General features: G+C 47.0%; 2 protein-coding genes across 4 annotated transcripts in view; one reads left to right on the top strand and one right to left on the bottom strand.

Moving 5' to 3' along the window:
• The window catches only part of LOC144127807 (uncharacterized), a 1,292,097-nt gene that overhangs the window by 404,332 nt on the left and 869,087 nt on the right, over positions 1–18,678 (top strand). The gene's annotated exons all lie outside the window — the stretch shown is intronic.
• Positions 1–18,678, bottom strand: part of LOC144127808 (CD151 antigen-like) — a 275,341-nt gene that overhangs the window by 124,877 nt on the left and 131,786 nt on the right. For both annotated transcript variants that reach the window (XM_077660742.1, XM_077660739.1), the window contains exon 2: positions 1,849–1,905. The gene's annotated coding sequence lies outside the window, so the exon portion shown is untranslated. The remainder of the gene's footprint in view (positions 1–1,848; positions 1,906–18,678) is intronic.

Below are 18,678 nucleotides of genomic sequence, written 5' to 3'. Positions count from 1 at the left end.
AGCATCGACCATTGCTATGATTCGCAGAAACTGGAAACGGGCCTACAAGCCTTGAAAACCCGCGCTCAACACCTATCCGCGACGCCACTCCCCGACCTTTTGCCTGCCACGAGCTCGCTAGCGACTGCAGCGCCACCTTGTTTGTTTACAAACATGCAGGAGGTCCATAGCTTTCGCTTTAAAATAAATTACGATCTCAGTTTTATAGATGTCCTCCAGCAAGGACTCGTAACGTTCTCAAACATTCACGTACTCCAGTTTTCCCTCTAACAGCTTTTATATATCTTTAATAACTAACAGCTACAAAAGCCGAAGAATGTTTTGTTACCGCCACGTGTTCTTTCGTCACAAGATTTTATTGGTGAACTACAACGTCGGTTAACGTGCTAAAAGTGTGCCTTTTTTGTATGCTTATATCTTTGTGCTGCTAAAGTGAAATATACATTTATTCACTCGTGCCTGGGCCAACCATTGGTGTGCAGTATTTTCAAATAAAAAAAATTGAATAAATCAGTCTAATTTATAGCTTTCTATTTTCTGCGTCTTCGTTATAACATTGAAGGGACCGTTCGTACAGGAGCCGATGACGCTGTGCATCGGTGTCAAGTCCACAGTTTCACTTCAAACGTTTCTTCTTACCCTTGAACGGGAGACTGATACCTGATTTAATATCTGCTGCGGGTCCTTGGACCCAGGATATTAAACTTTTTTTGGAATATGGCGGAGTGCTCGGCTTCAAGCCCTCTGGCACGGGGCGGCCCGGTATTGCACTGCCTCCGGGATAGGCCCGGGGCATAATAGCGCGCGCTTTTTCTTTCTAGCTTTGCTCTCCTATCCTTTAACTCTCCTACTTTCATCACGCGGCAGCGAGCGTGGCTCGGCTTGAGCCAGTAGGCAGGCCCGGGCACTTTGCTTTTCTTTCTTCCTATCAGCAACAGCACCAGCAGCAACGGGAGCCGCATTAAAAGAAAAATTGGCTGTGGTTTAGCTCTGGTTAACCCTAGTTGAATTGCGAAAGCTTCGTTTCCTCGGCACGTCGTCTACGCAGCGTCTTATTCCGATGCTCTCGAGAACTCGAACCGGTCTCTTCCGCAGTTGAAGAGTCACTCCGGGACGTGGCACGACTTCCTCTAGCCGCATATTATAGTTACGATGCTTCTCGAGTCGTGCGGCGCGTTTTTCTGGCGTTTCTTGGGCGCATTGTCTCTCCCTGGCTTCGTTCTGTCGTTGTTGCGTCTCTTTCGCGCTATACACAACGACTACAATACACTGACTGACTGACGTTGCTGAGAGGAAGAAGGAAAAGGAAAGAGCACGGGCCTGCCTACTGGCTCAAGCCGAGGCACGCTCGCTACCGCGTGCTGAAAGTAGGAGGGGTAAAGGATAGGGGAGCAAAGAGTGAGAGAAAAGACGCGGCGCGCTAATATACCCCGGGCCGATCCCGGACGCAGTGAAATACCGGGCTGACCCGTGCCAGAGTGCTTCAAGCCAAGCACTCCGCCATATTCCAAAAATAAGTTTAATATCTTAGGTCCAAGGATATTAAACTTATTTTTGGAATATGGTGGAATACACTCAAGCGAAGCGCATACCTATATACCCCCCACGAGGCGACACCTCCTCTCCCTCTACCCCAGCGGAGCACATCTGGTGGAGCGAACGGCAGCGGCGTCGACGGCGGCGCCATCTGTTGGAGCGCGGCTGCGGCATTGCTAGGCAACGGCGGCTCAAGGTCGCTCGTGGGCCACGGCATATGACATACGGCATACGGCTGAAGTACGCGACGGGCCGAAATGGCTGGCTGGCGTAGTAAAGCTTTTTCTTTAAAATAATGCGAGTAGCACTTACCGTACAGTGGGCGGCGTTCACGGGACTCGCGAAACGCAGGCCCTCATCGGCCTGGACCTGCAGAGTAAGTGAATGGCAAAGAATGAGCCCTTCGCTTCGCGCTCTGTCCTGCGTGGACGAGACAACAGGTGGGACGCCGCACGAAACAGACATAATACAGTAAAATGTCCACTTACTGGTCTAGAAAAAAAATATTAGCTGCGGTTAACTACTGCTGAACCATGGTTAGAGGCGGAAAGCTGTGCTGCAACTATTTATAAGGAAATCAACACAGTTGATGACCATCAAACCCTTAACAATGCGCTTAAATCTATAACAAAATGGTGCACGGACTGGCAGATGACCCTTAACGCAACTAAATCAGATTGTATGACAATAACAAGGAAGAAGCATAAATCAAATTTTCCATGCACCATAAATAACATACCACTCACTACAGTCACGGAACATAAATATCTCGGTCTACTAATAACTGATGACCTCCGGTGGAACGCCCACGTGGACATGATTACATCAACAGCTCTAAAACGACTACTTTTTATTAGACGACGTCTGCGACTAGCCCCTGCCCAAACTAAACTATTAGCGTACAACACTTTGGTTAGATCTGTCTTAGAATATGGTAACCTCGTTTGTTCCCTCATAGTAATCAAAATACTGCCAAACTCGAAGCAGTTCAAAGAAAAGCTGTCAGATTTATATTTAACAAATACCAAACAACTGACTCACCAACAGAAATAATGAAACGTGAGAGAATACAAACACTCCAAATACGTAGTAAACTCGCGCGACACAAGATGATGTATCAACTAATTCACCAGCAATTAAAACTTGACGTTACAAAATATATTTCCTTTTCTAAAGCAACATCGACGCGTCACAGACATTCTAATACACTTATCGAGTACCCTTTCCATACTGACTACTTCAAATACTCATTTTTTTCCGTTTGCCACTCGTGAATGGAACAGTCTAAACCCTTCAATAACTTGCAGCTCATCGTTAGGAAAGTTCAGCGCTGCTATCGAGATCTCGGTACTTAATTAGCAAATATTTTTTGTGCGTATTTTCTGTGTTGCTAATATTGCTTCCTATTCTGTGTACCTTTTTAATGTTAACTTTGTTCAGGTATACACAGACTACCAGTATTGTTCTCGGAACTATTGCGATGTAACTTCTGTCATGACGCCTATTGTGAGATAAATTTGCCTTGTTTCGATATGGTTATGATACAGTTCGTTGTATTGTTATTCTGCGTTGTTGTATTTTTGGTTGTATTTCCATAGTTGATTCCAGTGCCTTTGCTTTGCCCTTACTATTCAACAAAGGAGTAAGCCGGGCTAGTTGGTACATTTTTTGCATGGAAACAGCGCAGCAGACGGGACCAAGAAAGGAAGACACACACATGGTCGCTGGCTATCAACTGAAAGAAATTTATTGCAGCATCGTTAATATATAAAACCCAATCATATGATAAAAGCATGAAACTAGGTCATAAGATTCTTCTAATCAGCCATCGAGAAATCGGATTTCTTTTCTTTTCAGGTTAACAGAAGGAGTGCTACGCACTTCTCCCCTCGTTGATGTATAGCATACGCCTCAAAAAGTTCGCGGTCAAGCTGGTTCTTGTAGCGTTTAAGAACCTTGGTCCTGTCCAAAGTGGCAGTGCACTGGCATGAGGTCATGTGTTCAGGCAAGATCTTCCTTGCGCCGTCTTTTATATCTTTATTATGCTCTCTGAGCCCGTCATTCAAACAGCGCCCAGTTTGTCCTATGTATGCTGATCCACACGATAAAGGAATATCGTAGACGACTTCCTTTGTACAATCAATGAACGCTTTTTCGTGCTTCTTTCCACGCTGTTTTGACACCGTATCTGCTCGGTTGACCAGCTTGCAAAGTTTTTCCAGCTTGTTTGGCGCAGAGAAGACCAACCCGACGTCGGACCGCCCTGAGGCTTTTTTCAGCGGATGACTCACACCGTGCACGTACGGGATCACAACAGTTTTCTCCCTTCCCCTCGTGCTCCTGCGTCGTTGCGGCCGCTTGCCGGAAGTCTTTGAGGAACTTGCTGCCAACACTACGGAGAACCGCATCCGGGAAACCAGCAGTGCGCAGTCGTTGCAGCTGGCCCTTCAAGCTTTCATTGATGCGATGACGACATGACCGGTTGAGGGCGCTCTTCATGCCCTTTTTAACTAGTTTGGAGTGCGCTGAAAGGTATGGCATGATGCCTTTTTTTGATCGCGGAGAGTAACACCAGCAGATGTGTTCTGGGCGTATGAATAGGCGCAGATCAAGAAACTGGAGTTGGTTATTTTCAGGTAATTCGTTTGTCATAGTGAAGTCTTTAAAAGTCTCTGCGAAGATCTGGAAAAGGTCTTCCACATCCCTCTGGGGTCCTGAATCAGATGCCTTGTAGACGATCAAAAAGTCGTCCACATAACGGAAGACGCTAAGCGAGCTGCTGGTTTGCAGGGCTTCTTTCAGGGTTCTGTCATAACGTCCAAGCAGCAGGTCGCTAAGAAGAGGCGCAACACATGATCCTATGCACACTCCATTGTGTTGGATGTACAGCCCTCCATTAAAGGTTATGAAGGTGGAGCGCAGGTAGAATGCCAGCACTTCAAGGAAGCTTGTACAACTAATGCCGCAGGCATTTTGAAACTTTACTGTTCCCAAGGCTTCAATGCTTTCTTTAACTGCCTCGAACAGCTGATAGTGTGGCAGGGAGTAGTATAAGTCTTTTAGGTCCACAGAGAAAATGTTTGCCCCTTGCAGGCACTGTTCTTCGAGGTAGTTAAGAGACTTGCTCTGGCTTTCTTATCATGAAAGGATCGTCCACTGTTAGCAAGGAAAGAGAATCTTGTAGGAAGCACCCCAAAACATGCTGCCAACTTCCTCGCTCCGAAACAATTGTTCTGAAGGGCCAATCCTCTTTGTGCGTCTTGACCTTGAAGAAGGCGTCAAGGCTGACACCTTTGGTCTTCTTTATAGCCTGCCCGATCTTAGTCAGGTTGAGCTCATCACAAAGTTTTTCGGCCTTTTTCTTCACGGTCTGAGGCTTTACTTTTTCCACTTTGCGGAAATTAGCCAAAATGGCCTCTTCTGCTTTCTTCCCAAAAGTATGTGAAGGTAGGACCACAAAACTTCCCTCTTTATCAGAAGTCAACAACCGAAGGTCTGCTTCTCTGAGGCTTGCCACAACTTTGCTGCAGTTTATGAGTGGCTTCTTCATAGGTGCCTTCCTTAGAATGTCGACTCCCTCGCTGATGCACCTATCAGTTTCCTCTGGGTAGGCCCTTGCAGCGCTTTTTCTCACTAGGGAAAGTAGCTCGAACTTATCGAGACGAGGATCCACGCAAAACTTTGGTCCCAGGCTGAGAGCTTTTTAGCAACTGCAAGCACTTCAGTAGAATTCAAAATATTAGTTATTAGTTATTCGTTGTCTATTTTACGATCGTCACCAAAACGATGCATTTTTTGAACTGTTATTACTAACCCTATTTTGCCCTCCTGCAACAATCGCAAATGGGATTAGCAGTATGTATAAATAAATAAATAAATAAATAAATAAATAAATAAATAATTAAATAAATAAATAAATAAATAAATAAATAAATAAATAAATAAATAAATAAATAAATATGCAGCTTGTCGTCTGCAACGTTTAATGCGTTCCGCACACTGGATAGCCAGCGCGATCACCCGGCTACCCTGTCATTTAAATTAACGGTTGATCGCGAGAGGTTGGTCGCCCACTGAACGCTGCGGCTTATTGTTCAGTGCCGGTTCCGTTCCTCAAAATCGTTATAGAACGTTAGGGAAGGGATAAAGGAGTGACTGAAAGAAGAAAGGAAGAAAGAGGTGCCGTAGTGGAGGGCTCCGCAATAATTTCGACCCCCTGGGGATTTTTAACGTGCACCGACATCGCACAGAGCACACGAGCGCCTTTGCGTTTAGCCTCCTTCGAAACGCGGCCGCCAAGTAGCTTAAAGCGCGACTAAGGTCTACACTTTCCCACGACCCAGTTATGCGCTTTTCTTTTGCTTTCGAAGCTCCCGCTCCGCATCGAATTTCGCGCAGTTTCACACGCCACGCGCTGGAGGTCAAATCGATGCGGTCGGCGAAACTCGCGGAACAAGGTGTAGTAAAGCTATCGCTTTAACACTGAAGCGTAACTTGGTCAAATGTTTAGGGGAAACCCCCCAGGTGGAGTAAATTTGTAATAAGGGAGTAATTACTTATTGGCATCCACCCGAGCGCAGCAATACTAGTACAAAGGAAAGCTACACAGCTTTCTCAGAAACATCGTAGTTAAAAAAAATTTGTCCTGGTCCGGGTTCGAACCCGGGGTCACCGCTTCACCGGAGCAGTCGTTCTACCAGGCTGAGCTAACCGGGACGGCCAGTTTATGGCAGGGCGAGAGCGAATTGATCAATAACTCGAGGTGGGAACAGTGTTGGTCAAATGTTTAGGAGAAGCCCCCAAGCTGATAAAAATTTGTAATAAGGCCATAATTGTGATAAGGGAGTAAGCCGATACGCAATAGGTGAAAGTTAGAAACATTTAATTGGACGTTTCGCGGACCGTTGTACAATTTTATCATTGGATTTTTTCGCCTATCTTCACTGCTTGCGAAGTTGGTTAATTAATCTCTACTAATTATGTAATTAAACACAATACACACTTAATACGCACTTTACACACACACTTTTCTGTAGGAAGCAGAGGAGAAAAAACTGCATAGATACTGTTATCCCGTGAACTTGTGGATTAAAATGAAAGGATCGTACGGATTTTCCGCGTCGCGCTGATACGCCTTGTTTTGCCAGAAATAGAACCTCATCTCCGCTGACGGTGGTGCGTCTTATGTAAAGTGGAAATAGTAATCCACGGAGAAGTATTGGGCAAAGCAGCTCCAGCCGCTTTAATTATGTCTTGCCCGCTCTTCGGACATGGCGCTGGTGTAAAATGCAGCACTCGCGAATGGTTGCATAAACAATCAATTTCGAGCTCGTGCTGCTCGATTTCAGGGAGCCATGTCTGAAGCACAGATTAATTATGGCGGTGAACAGAGAAGTCGAGCACTGGCCGCTGCATTATTCATTCGAGTCTGAGCAGCGAACAGGGCGCTGCCTTTTTTCTTCCCTTGCCGTAGCCGGAAGAAACGCAATCAATCTTGCGAAACGTAGTAGTGCCGGGTAAGCGCTCGAAAAACTGCCCGGCGAGCGAAAGAGGGGCGGGGAAGCCTTTCGCTATTTCCGCTTACCTACGGTGGAGACCGGCAGATTAGAAAGTATATATCTCGTTCGTTTGTGGTAGGCTTTCCCATACTGCCCGATGATGTGCAAGCACCGTTGCTGCTGATGCAATGCTCAAACCCCGTGTGCACACACGTCTCTTTGCACGCGAAATACCTGCACACCCTGCCAAACGCTAGAAAGCGTAGTAGCAATGGCAGCCGCAGGTTGAGGTTGTCCATCGTGCCTGCTTAGTCCTCGTCCTACCAGGATAGCACAAATGATGTTCACAAATGAACAACAAGTTAGGGCGGCATTGGTCCCATATTTAATTCCACAGCCCACCCGACTAAATCGGCACTCCCTTTGTTCACGTTTAGTTCGGTTGTTCTGTCCTGCACCCAGAGTCTTGCCTCCCAGGACAACGCACGTGACCACTTTTTCGTGACTTTCTTATGCACCTACGCTCTTCAGCCATTGTTTCAGGTTAGTTTTCATAAGATAACCAAACTCTTGTGCACACTGTGTACACTTCCTTGCATGCCTAAACCGCTCGGGAAACGCCTCGGTCGACAGACTGCATTTCCGCAACACCGCCGCATTCGCCTTGTCGTAGTCCCGTGCATTTTCGCTTCTGATGCGTGCGAAGCATGAAGCAAATGCTGGTATCTCTTTCTGAATGCTTGCTTAGGCACGGACAGAAAAGCGAAAATAGCCGGCATACAGATAACTCAGGTAATTCAAGAAACAGCAGAAGAGTAGTTATTTCCTACACATGTACCTTCTATCATAACCTTAAAAAAAAAAAGATAGCGCAACGTTCTCAGGTCCGAGTAACCTTTTCCGATCCTAGCAAGCTGTCAATGCCAAGCAGTGCTAGTACTCCCGTGACGGAGCCAAGTCTTGGATGTCAAAGCACAACAACGTATTTGTTGATTGCACTGAGGGACTGGTGTACGAGCTTGCACTGCTCTGTGGGAATATGCATGCGGGACAAACAGGGTGGTGCCTGAATGAAAGATTAAGAGAACACAAGAGGGATTTAGGTATTTCTAAGGAGCGCAAACTGCCAGTTGACTGCCTAAAATGCATAAAGAAGCACGAAGGAGAGTGCAAACCTTTCTTTGATAAGCGCAGAATTCAAAGAAAAAGGCAGAGACTATATCAAGTGAGAGATAATTGAAGCTCAAAGAAACTGAGATCTTGGGGACCGCTGCGTCAGCGATTGTGGCTCAGCTTGAGCCAGTGACCAGGCCCGTGTACTTTCCTCTTTATTCTTCCTGCAGTCGCAACAGCAAAGGGGGGGGGGGGGGGGGGGGGGAACCGGCCACCGCCACATAATGGGGAGTCGCATTTTGCTAACCTCATATTTCCAGCCGCAATCTTGAAATCTCGGACGGACAAGAAACGTTCGAATGCGAGTTGTCATAGCTAACGTTCTTAAAAGATACGTAGTTTCGGTTTTCAGCTTGCGTATCGCACCTTTTTCCATGTGTCGAGCACAAAACTATCGATATATTCTTGCGAATATTTGCGAATAAATCAATTGAAGGCCAGCGCATTCTCTGTCATCTCTCTACGTCCTCGTCCCTTGCGTTGTTTTATCAAACACGAACAACCAACTACCCCGAAACTCCAGGTTTCATGGAAGTGTGGGAAACAACCCTTCTGGCAATTCGTCCTTTCCCAGGCTGACCTTTTCCCATGTGTGTTAAATGTTGACGAGAAGAAGTGTCATAATGCTCGCCCGCTCTAAACGGCTGCAGGGGGCCCTCCATTTTGAACTGACTGTATACCTGAAGAAATGGAGCGTCAGGTCGCAAAGTTGTTTTTCTACGGGTGAGGTTCCTGTATGCGCCAAGGTAATGTGCGACATACCGGACCACCGAGTGTTCGCTGGAAAGAAAAAGTAATAAATGCCAAACAATGACAACACGGAAGAAGCAAAGCAAACGACAGGGCAAAGGAGGAGCACCTTCGTGACCATGCGCGGCTGTTTGTTTCCGGGCGGCCAAAGGGAAAAGGAACTTCCCGGCGGCACAGCATGTCGCGTGCAGGACCGCACGCAAGCCACTTCGTGTTCGCCCTGTCCCCCAGGGGCCGAAGGAGACTTCATCTGTCTTTGTGCAGCCGGACACGCTCTTGGTGTGCCCCTCTGACGTGTCTCCTCCGAGGACGACTATGGAGAAAAAGCCGGGCCATCGTTGCCACGTTAGCAGGATATGATATTTAATGAACGGGGGCGAACGTGAATGGAGAAAATTAGGGATCCGAGATGCAACTACTTCTTTTATCGCCTTTCTGAATTCACTACAAGCAGCACAAAAAAGTTATGGCGCCACTTCAACGGTGGCAAAAAGCAGATTCCAAATGGGAGATGAAACAATCATCTCTCCCTGGAAAATGGCGGCGCATTTCGACGACTACTTCGACGACACACTCTGTATATAGGCGTAAATGAAGTTGTGGTGGCTCGAGAAGGCGTCATAGCTACGCTTTTAAAACTCGATACTAAAAAAACCATCTCCTCCTGGTGGTATACTCAATTCATTTTTTTTTTTTGCGACGGCCCACAGAACAACTATCTCCATTTTTGACACCAGTCTTCTACTTATCGCTCGCTGCATGTGAAATACCGCATGACTGGTGCGAAGCACGTGTGGTTTCCGTTCACAAAAACTGCCATAGTTTGTCCGAAATTACCGCCCCATTTCGATCACGAGTGGAAGCTGTAAGCTCTCAGAGCTTGTAACTGCTTTCTACATCCGAGAATTCTTAGAAAGCCGCAGCCATTTATCAAAGGATCAGCACGATTTGAGGAAACACATACCCACAGTTTCTCGACTTGGTTTTTAGTGTTCATGAATTTACGCGATTTCTTGATATGAACGGGCAGTTAAATCTGCTATTTTTGGAATTCTCGAAGCCTCTCGATAAAGTGCCGGATGAAAGTTATACAAGTTCGACAGTATCGGCCTCCCCTTTTCTATCTTATAGCAGATTAGTGCCTGCTTCAGAGATAGGCAGCAGTTTGATGAAGATGTGCACTGTTCCTCAAGAATGCTATCCGTGACTTCTGGTGTTCCCCAAGCCATTGTCTTGGGGCCACTGCTGATTTTAGCCTACATCAATGATTCGGCCTATGTTATTAATGTTAAGGGTTCTGTCAGATTGTTTGCGGATGAATGTGTGGTTTTTAAAGACATTACAATGTCAAATTGTCATGCAATATTACAGGCAAACCTGCAGGCTATTGATGAGAGGTGTATGCGTTGGGGAATAAAATTAATGCCGAAAAAAAAACAGTTCTGCTACGAGTTACTAAAAAGAAAACATTCAGCACGTTTTGTTATTCACTTGGGGAAAATATTATAAAAGTAGAGGCGTATAAATAATTTTGTGCCAGGCTTAATATGAAGATAACATGCTCTCCTGACATATCCACCCTTTCCTCTTCAGCTGTTAGAAACCTGTGGTCCCACAGGTGGAAACTTACGGGTGCACCTGTTCAAGCTGAGCTTTTCGCCTACAATGGCAGCGTCAGAGCCAAACACGGATATGTTGTCATCGTGTGGCATCCGCACAGTATGAAGGATACGTTTCAGCTCGAGCGAGTTCAAGGAAAAGTTCTTCGGTACATTTCTAGTAAATGTAAAAGGCTTGATTCCCCCTACTTATTGATGCAGTAACATAACATAGACTCTCCAATCTGGTCGGAAATTCAGTCCGCTCGTATTTCTCTGCAACTGCCTCTCGGATAGCCAGATGTTAAACCTGCATGATTGCGTAAATCAGCATTTTATCAGGACAAGAAAGAAACTCCTTCACATCCTGGCTTCGATTTTAGCAAGTACAAAGACTTTTAAACGCAGTTTTTTTCCCGTAACTAGCAGCGAGTGCAGTTCATTGCCTTCGCCTACTTTCGCAGCAAGCGACGTTGTCAAAGAATCGCAGCGTAAATCTTGCATTGCTGGCTGCATTTAGCTCGTATTATTTGCTTCCTTTTCACTGACTTGTATGCAGTTTCTTCCTTTTATGCTGCGATATGCCTCTTATGTATGAATTTCCCATTTGTCATCGATGCTCCTCCAGCCTGGACAGTGTTTGGTCTGCATTATCTGCAAAAAAAAAAAAAACAAATTCGCAGTTTAGAGTAGTCGGTGGAGAGTTCTGGCCAGCACGCTTTTCCTTAAGATCGAGGACAGATTCGCCCATCGGCAAGAATTTTCAGGGACTGGGGGCAGATATCTAAGCGCCGTCGGTGTAGCTCAGCTCAGTCAGGCGCACTGGCTTAAGGTGACGATGAAGCAGGTCGTCCGCAGGAGCCAAAAAGGCGGCAACTACGCGAATGATCCAGCCCACGTGCTGCTGCGGATCGTCCGTGCATCACTCACGGCCGATGGCATCACTGCAGAGCCCTCTGTTTGTGCGCAGCGTCGCGCACGTTTCTGTGGCGCGGCAATTGTAATAATAATAATAATAATAATAATAATAATAATAATAATAATAATAATAATAATAATAATAATAATAATAATAATAATAATTGGTTTCAGGGGGAAAGGAAATGGCGCAGTATCTGTCTCATATATCGTTGCACACCTGAACCGCGCCGTATGGGAAGGGATAAGGGAGGGAGTGAAAGAAGAAAGGAAGAAATAGGTGCCGTAGTGGAGGGCTCCGGAATAATTTCGACCACCTGGGGATCTTTAACGTGCACTGACATCGCACAGCACACGGGCGCCTTAGCGTTTTTCCTCCATAAAAACGCAGCCGCCGCAGTCGGGTTCGAACCCGGGAACTCCGGATCAGTAGCCGAGCGCCCTAACCACTGAGCCACCGCGGCGGGGCCGGCACTTGTAAGCTGCTTGTTTTCCGAGCTGATTTGATGCATTTGCTCCACAACATTGCCAGGTGCTCGCTGCTGGCAATTTAGCGCGGCACCTAGCGTTCAGCGCACGCTCTGCCGCCCAACAACGGCGTGGAGAGCAGGTGCGCCGCGTGGGTGCCGAACATCCATCGCCGCAGTAAAAATAAACGGGGTCCAAAAGACTGCCCGGAAGGAGGACTGCGTTTCGCAGACTAGGTCGAGCCAATGAGCGCCGGGCTCTGGGCGCCCTCAGTTGGAGCGGATCGCCTGCCGCCGACGCCAAGGGCGCACGCGGTCGCCGCCAGCAAGGGTGAAGTTGGCCGATGTGTCGAACCGCAATGGTGGAGGAGAAGGACGTCGAGCACACTCAGCTTGAATGCTTGGGCGCCACCAACGGTCTGCTGCTCCTGGGAAACAGACTATCTCGAAGGGATCCCTACAATACAGAAGAGTTGCATTCGAGCCGTGCCTATGGGAATTTGTCGAAATACGGAGTGCTTATGAAGTGGTCGAGATGTTGCACAAAAATTATGGCGGGGCAGGAAAAAAGATTGAAAAATAAAATGCCCCAGCCCGTGTCACTAGGAATAACAGGCTTTGAAAGATGTACAGAGATAACACCACGGACGTATACGTGAATGGCAAACCAAAGACAGGCGTCCACCTTAAAGTGTTTCTAGGGCGAAACTGCTGCCCGCCAGTCGACTCCAGCTGTTCTCGGCGGTCGTGGAAGATAAAAACGGCAGTCCCTTACATAGGAAGCAAATAGCAACACGAACGTCTACTTTATTATAAACAGAATTCACAATAACTGCAGAAGAGAGATGTTCCTTAGCGCTGGCTTCGCATCTGGGACAGAACCACAGAAAACTTAAGGTATGTCATGTTTTACTCAATTCATATTTAAACTGCTCTTTGGCAATATATAGCGCAAAACAACAAAGACATGGAACGAAGACAGCGCAAAAAAAAGGTAACCACAAAGAGAAGGCGACACAAAGAACGCTAAAAAAGAAGAAGGAATTATGAATCACCAACTAGCCCCGCAAGATGTTTTATTGAGCAACAAAGACGAATATAATCAAACCCCTAGTATTACACAAAAAACTGCTGGACGCTTAAGCTTCGCCTTGAAGAGTGGAACGTAAAAGCGTGTTGCAGCGCTTCCAGGGATTCCACAGAACGCAATGGCCCGTTCGGCGCAACGCCTTGCCCGTAGGACAAATCGCTCGGAGTCTCTAGGAGAGCTCTGAAAACCGCCCAAACGCCACCCGAAAAGATCACGAATGCACTGCAGTGAAGCTGCTCCCTGGATTGGCCGTTGTGCGTCTCCGTTGGGATTGTGATTTTAGAGGAAACGAAAGGCTCCTTAACTGTCTCACATATCGGTGGATACCTCAACCACACCATAAGCAAAGGGAGGAAGCTTGGAGTGAAAGAGAAACGACAGAAAAAGAGGCCATAATGGAGGTCTGCGTCGTTGGCGTCTGCGTTGGCGTCACACTCGCTGACCACAACAGCACACAGATGCAGACATCACAGGCGCTGGGGTGGTACGGATTCCATGACATCGCAATGGCTGACACCCGCAAAAAACATGACGCACTAAGGTCCCCGATCACCGCTGCCTGCTCGTATGAAGCCCGAAGAGGTCGCCAAGGGTTGCACTCACCCTGCAGCCCGCAGGGGAGAAACCGTAGTGTTAGCACCGGGCTCTGCGTTCGGGCCAGTTGACGTCTTGAAAGGTTTCGTCTTGCAATCCTACAAATTCAATTCCACAACCCCTGTGCGATGTCAGTGCACGTTAAGAACCTCAGGTCACGGAAATTTTCGAAGCCCTCCACTACAGTGTCTGTGGAGTTCGCTGACCTTTCCGCGAACTCGTTGATATTGTGTCCGCAGGGAAGGCCGCTCCAGTGGGGTCGGAAGTCCCCAACAAAGGGGCCCGTCCCGTCCCTGCCTCCCCTTCGTGCGGCGGACGTCCTCGTTTACGCCGCGCCGTCACGGGGATGACCCGCCGGGAAAAACGCTAACCATGTACAGCTGTCGACATGTGGTTGTTAAGGGGTTGACGAGGTTTCGGGGGCGCACGAGATACGGCTGTGTATTAGCCGAGTGACCGGAAACCCACTATTCCCGTAACGACTGTGTTCGTCTCGCGCGGTGTATTCTGTAAACACTTTGGGGATCGTTTTGTCGCGTGTGCGAAAGAGATAGGAAAGTGGTAACGGTTGGGCCGTGGGTGCCGTGGGAGAGGGTGGTCGCGTTTGTGCTGTTTGTCTATTTGATTGCAACCTCTCCTTTCCCAAATGTTTGATCAGCACTCTTTCCCCAATCTGTGATTAGTTGGCGGAAATCCTTATATCGCCACCGGAAGGGGAAACTCAACTGTGTCCCTCATACCTGGGTCACTAAATGAGTTTGGCGAGTAGAAAAATTGAAAATTGGTTTTTGGGGTACCCGCCGCGGTGGCTCAGTGGTTAGAGCGCTCGGCTACTGATCCGGATTTCCCGGGTACGATCCCGACCGCGGCGGCTGCGTTTTTATGGAGGCAAAACGCTAAGGCGCCCGTGTGCTGTGCGATGTCAGTGCCCGTTAAAGATCCTCAGGTGGTCGAAATTATCCTGGAGGCCTCCACTACGGCACCTCTTTCTTCCTGTCTTCTTTCACTCGCTCCTTTATCCCTTCCCTTACGGCGCGGTTCAGGTGTCCAACAATATATGAGACAGATACTGCGCCACTTCCTTTCCCCAAAAAACCAACTATTATGATTTTTGGGGAAAGGATATGGCGCAGTATCTGTCTAGGCAGACACCTGAGCCGCGCCGTAAGGGAAGAGATAACAGAGGGTGTGAAAGAAGAAAGAAAGACTAGCTTTAACGGAGGGCTCCCGGAAAATTTCGACCACCTGGGGATCTTTTGACGTGCTCCACTGACATGGCAAATCCAATGGGTTCCTATGCGTTTCGCCTCCATCGAAACCCGACCGCCATAAACCCGAACTACAACCGAACGCGCTCATACCGCCGCCTATCGTACCTATCGTTGCGCTCGTGAACGTGTTGTTGTGTCCCCTACTCCGTCTCTCGTCCGTTTTTTGCGCTTCATTCCTCACAACATTTACTTTCATCTCTGCCGCGACGGTCGAGTTTCGATGGAGGCAAAAGTGTAGAGACCATTGTACTGTGCGATGTCAGTGCACGTTAAAGAACCCCAGGTGGTCGAAATTTCCGGAGCCCTTCACTACGGCATCTTGAAACTTGGAAAAAATACCTTGGCGCTAATAAATTCGCACACACGAAAGAGACGAGGAGACAACGGACAGGCGCCAACTGCCAAGTGTTTATTGCACGAGAAAAGCACACAGATTTACAGCCTCAGGCTACGCCCACGTTTTCACTCCATGTGCATTATTGCAGCCGTGACTTATCGCCTCGCACTATCATCTTTGCACAGAAAATCGTACTCCGCCGCATGCAAGTTAACTGACGTGTCACTCACGCATAAGAAGGCTGCCTTTTTCTTTAAGTGAAAGGCTTCCAATAAAAGCCTCGCCTGCTTAATCTTGCTGCTGCCTGGAATGCTCGCCTTTTCCAGTCGAGGTTCACACTTGCACGTGTTAACATAGCTGACCAAATTGGCATATTTGTACTTTATTATTTTGTACTCTTCTGTCATGTCCCCCAAGGCGTTTGTTGACGCACCTCCCCGTTTGCCCCATATAGGACATTCCACAGGTCAGGGGTATGTGGTACACCACTCCTTCCACACAGCGGATGAAGGTACGCTGATTTTTTATACTGCACCCAGGGCGCTCAGTGCCTCCAATCCGGGGTATGTTCAACTTGTTTGCGGCTGAAGAAACCAGCGGTACCTTGTGTCTGTTAGCCATCTGCTTCAGAATAATGTGACACTTGTGCACATAAGATATAACTTCAGGTTGTAGCGTAGGGCCCCCTTCTTCAGGATTCTTTGGAGGATTCTTCAAGATTCTTCAGGAGTTTCAAGATGCTAAGCCAACTATCCTTGAAACAAGCCTTCCTGAGTGTTAACTAAGGCAGCCCTCAGAGCCTGAGTCGATTTGGGACGTTAAACCCAACAGCCAACCGAACCAATCTGTACAACATACATGGCGCTAAGTTGCCACAGCTCATGGCAGTCAGTTGAAATGCTTCATAGAGTAGAACACGATGGTTATCGGGCGCCGTCTCAAAATTCGCATACTCATAATTACTCGCGTACGCATCAGTACACACAGACACTTCACGAAGACAAAGAGCACAACGCATTCACTAGGTCCACTTGTTATTCATTTGGAGCCGACTAGTCTTCGTATCGTCAAGGTTATCGTCAAGGTAAGTTGTTGGGCGAGCTGGTGGCGATATTCCATGACTACAGCCCGAATAACGCGGCAGTGAAGAAGGAAACGCGCAGGGACACAACTCGGCGCTAACTGCAATCTTTACTGGCTCACCAGCCGGAATATCAAACCATCTGGCGGCCATAAATGGCTAGTAATGCACTCGAGTGATGCAGTGGACACGAAAAGTATAAAAAAGTATCAAAATAAAGCAGATGCGTGTCACCATTCAGTCGTAGCAAGGTTTTTCTCTTTCTGACAGCGATATAGAAGGTGCGCTAATACATTCTTCCGAGAGGCTTGCTGTCATGTGTGCTTCTATAATTTCCCTTGCCAGCGAGTCGCGGTTCCTTCCTATCACAACGCACTAGTTGTGCAATGGCTAGCAGGCATCGGTGTCCTCTTCATCTTCATCACTTTTGCAGTTTCTGCAGTGTTTCCCTACATGACCTATGATGGGGGTGCGCGTGACATTATAATCACGCTTTCTTTTTGGTCTTTCATTGATACATCGGTCAGTTTTTCTGATGATAGCGGCAAACAGTAAAGGACTCCCTCCTGGCATGAGACAAATTGTTTTGCATACTTTTTAAAGCAGCCGCGTGATTCACGGTTGCCGAATTAAGTTTCTTCACAAGGCTGGACAATCGGTTAGGCACCGAAAATACAACGTCGACACCTGCATGCTTTGCAATTCTCTTCAGGTTGTGCGAGACCTGATCCAGATATGGCACAACGACAACCTTTCTTTTGTAAAACAGGCCTTTCTTTTCCTCCTCCTTCATAGTTTCGCTCTTGACATCGTACCTCAATTTTTCTGCAATTTTCTGCTACGGAAACCACAACTTCTGAAGGGTAACTGGTGTATGTCAAGCGACCTAATTGGCTGTGGAACCTTTGCTTCAACTTGTGCCCGCATCTTTTCTTTACAACGTTGTCAAAAACAACGCACAATTACTCTTTTCACGAGCTTCCAATGGGTTGATGATTATGGCAGGATCGGTTTTTGACCACGAGACTCAAAAGACCAATATACACAGCATTCAGTGAAGATATCTAAAAAATTTATCAAATTGTTAAGTGGTACAACATGAACTGGTGGGCGAGTTGGTCAGACATAGTTCTTGTAAACCAGCGCAACGGCTCGAAGCCAAACAGAAAGGGACAAAACACAGCGCTGAACTAACAACAGAATAGATTTATTCAGGGCACCGTGCAGTGGTTAAATACACGCTGGTATCACAGAATAACGGAAAAACAGAGAAAAACAAGACAAAATAAGAAAAAATATATATCGTTTCACAGCCTATTATTGTGATTGTGCGAAAGCTTTGCCGAAGCATGTAATCTATGACATTAGGTATCCGTGTTCTTTTTCCGAGATAGCAACAGAAGGGGTGCTTATGCATTGCGTACCTATCATGATTTCTGATGCCTCAATTATCTCCGTGGTGAGCTGGTCTTTGCTTTTTGCTACAATTTTACTGCTCTTGAACATTGGGAGGCATGAGCAATCACGACAGTGAACCCCGATATGGCGGACGGCATTCTTCACATTATTGTTGTGCTCCTTAATTCTTTCATTTAAACACCGACCAGTTTGGCCAACGTACGATCGACCACAAGACAGAGGAATTGAATATACCAAGTTGTCTTGGCACTGAACATATTTCTTCTCATGCTTCTTCGTGCGCACAGGAACATCGCGACGTGTTTTGTTTGGCCGATTTACACGCGCACATATGTTCCCCAGTTTTACAGGGGCTGAAAACACATCTACTCCAGCTAGTTTTCCTATTCTTTTCAAATTGTGCGATAAAACATGGATGTAAGGAATCACGGATACATTTTTTCTTCGGCTAACTTGGTTGGCAGTAGATCCAAGTTTCAACTTCTTCAGCATTCCCTCCGCTACCGAAGTTAACAAGTGAAGCGGGTATCCTGCAGCAACAAGCCTTTCAACCTGGCATGAAAAACTGTGCGTGGCTTTATGCCTACAAGATTTTTTTCATGGCATTGCCGAAACAAGATGCGGCAATGCTTCGTTTCACTAGCTTAGAATGTGAAGGGCAGTATGGAAGTAGAGGCTTCCTGCCTCTAGGTTCAAAGGCCCAGCATACATGAACATCATTAAAAAACACAGTAAGGTCTAAAAATTTTATGGAGTCATTAACAGGCACTTCATGAGTTATTTCCAGAGGCGACAGAACGTCTGCAAAGACAGAACAAAGTTTAGTCACCTCTGCAGGAAGATTTTCCGGTTCACATTCAAGTAAAATAAGGTAATCATCTACAAAGCGGAACACTTTGTTAACATTTGATCCCTTGAGGCGAATATCGAGTGCTCTGTTATTCAT

Source organism: Amblyomma americanum, chromosome 4 (genome assembly GCF_052857255.1).
Source record: "Amblyomma americanum isolate KBUSLIRL-KWMA chromosome 4, ASM5285725v1, whole genome shotgun sequence".
NCBI lineage: Eukaryota > Metazoa > Arthropoda > Arachnida > Ixodida > Ixodidae > Amblyomma > Amblyomma americanum.
This window is presented reverse-complemented; position numbering and strand designations above follow the sequence as displayed.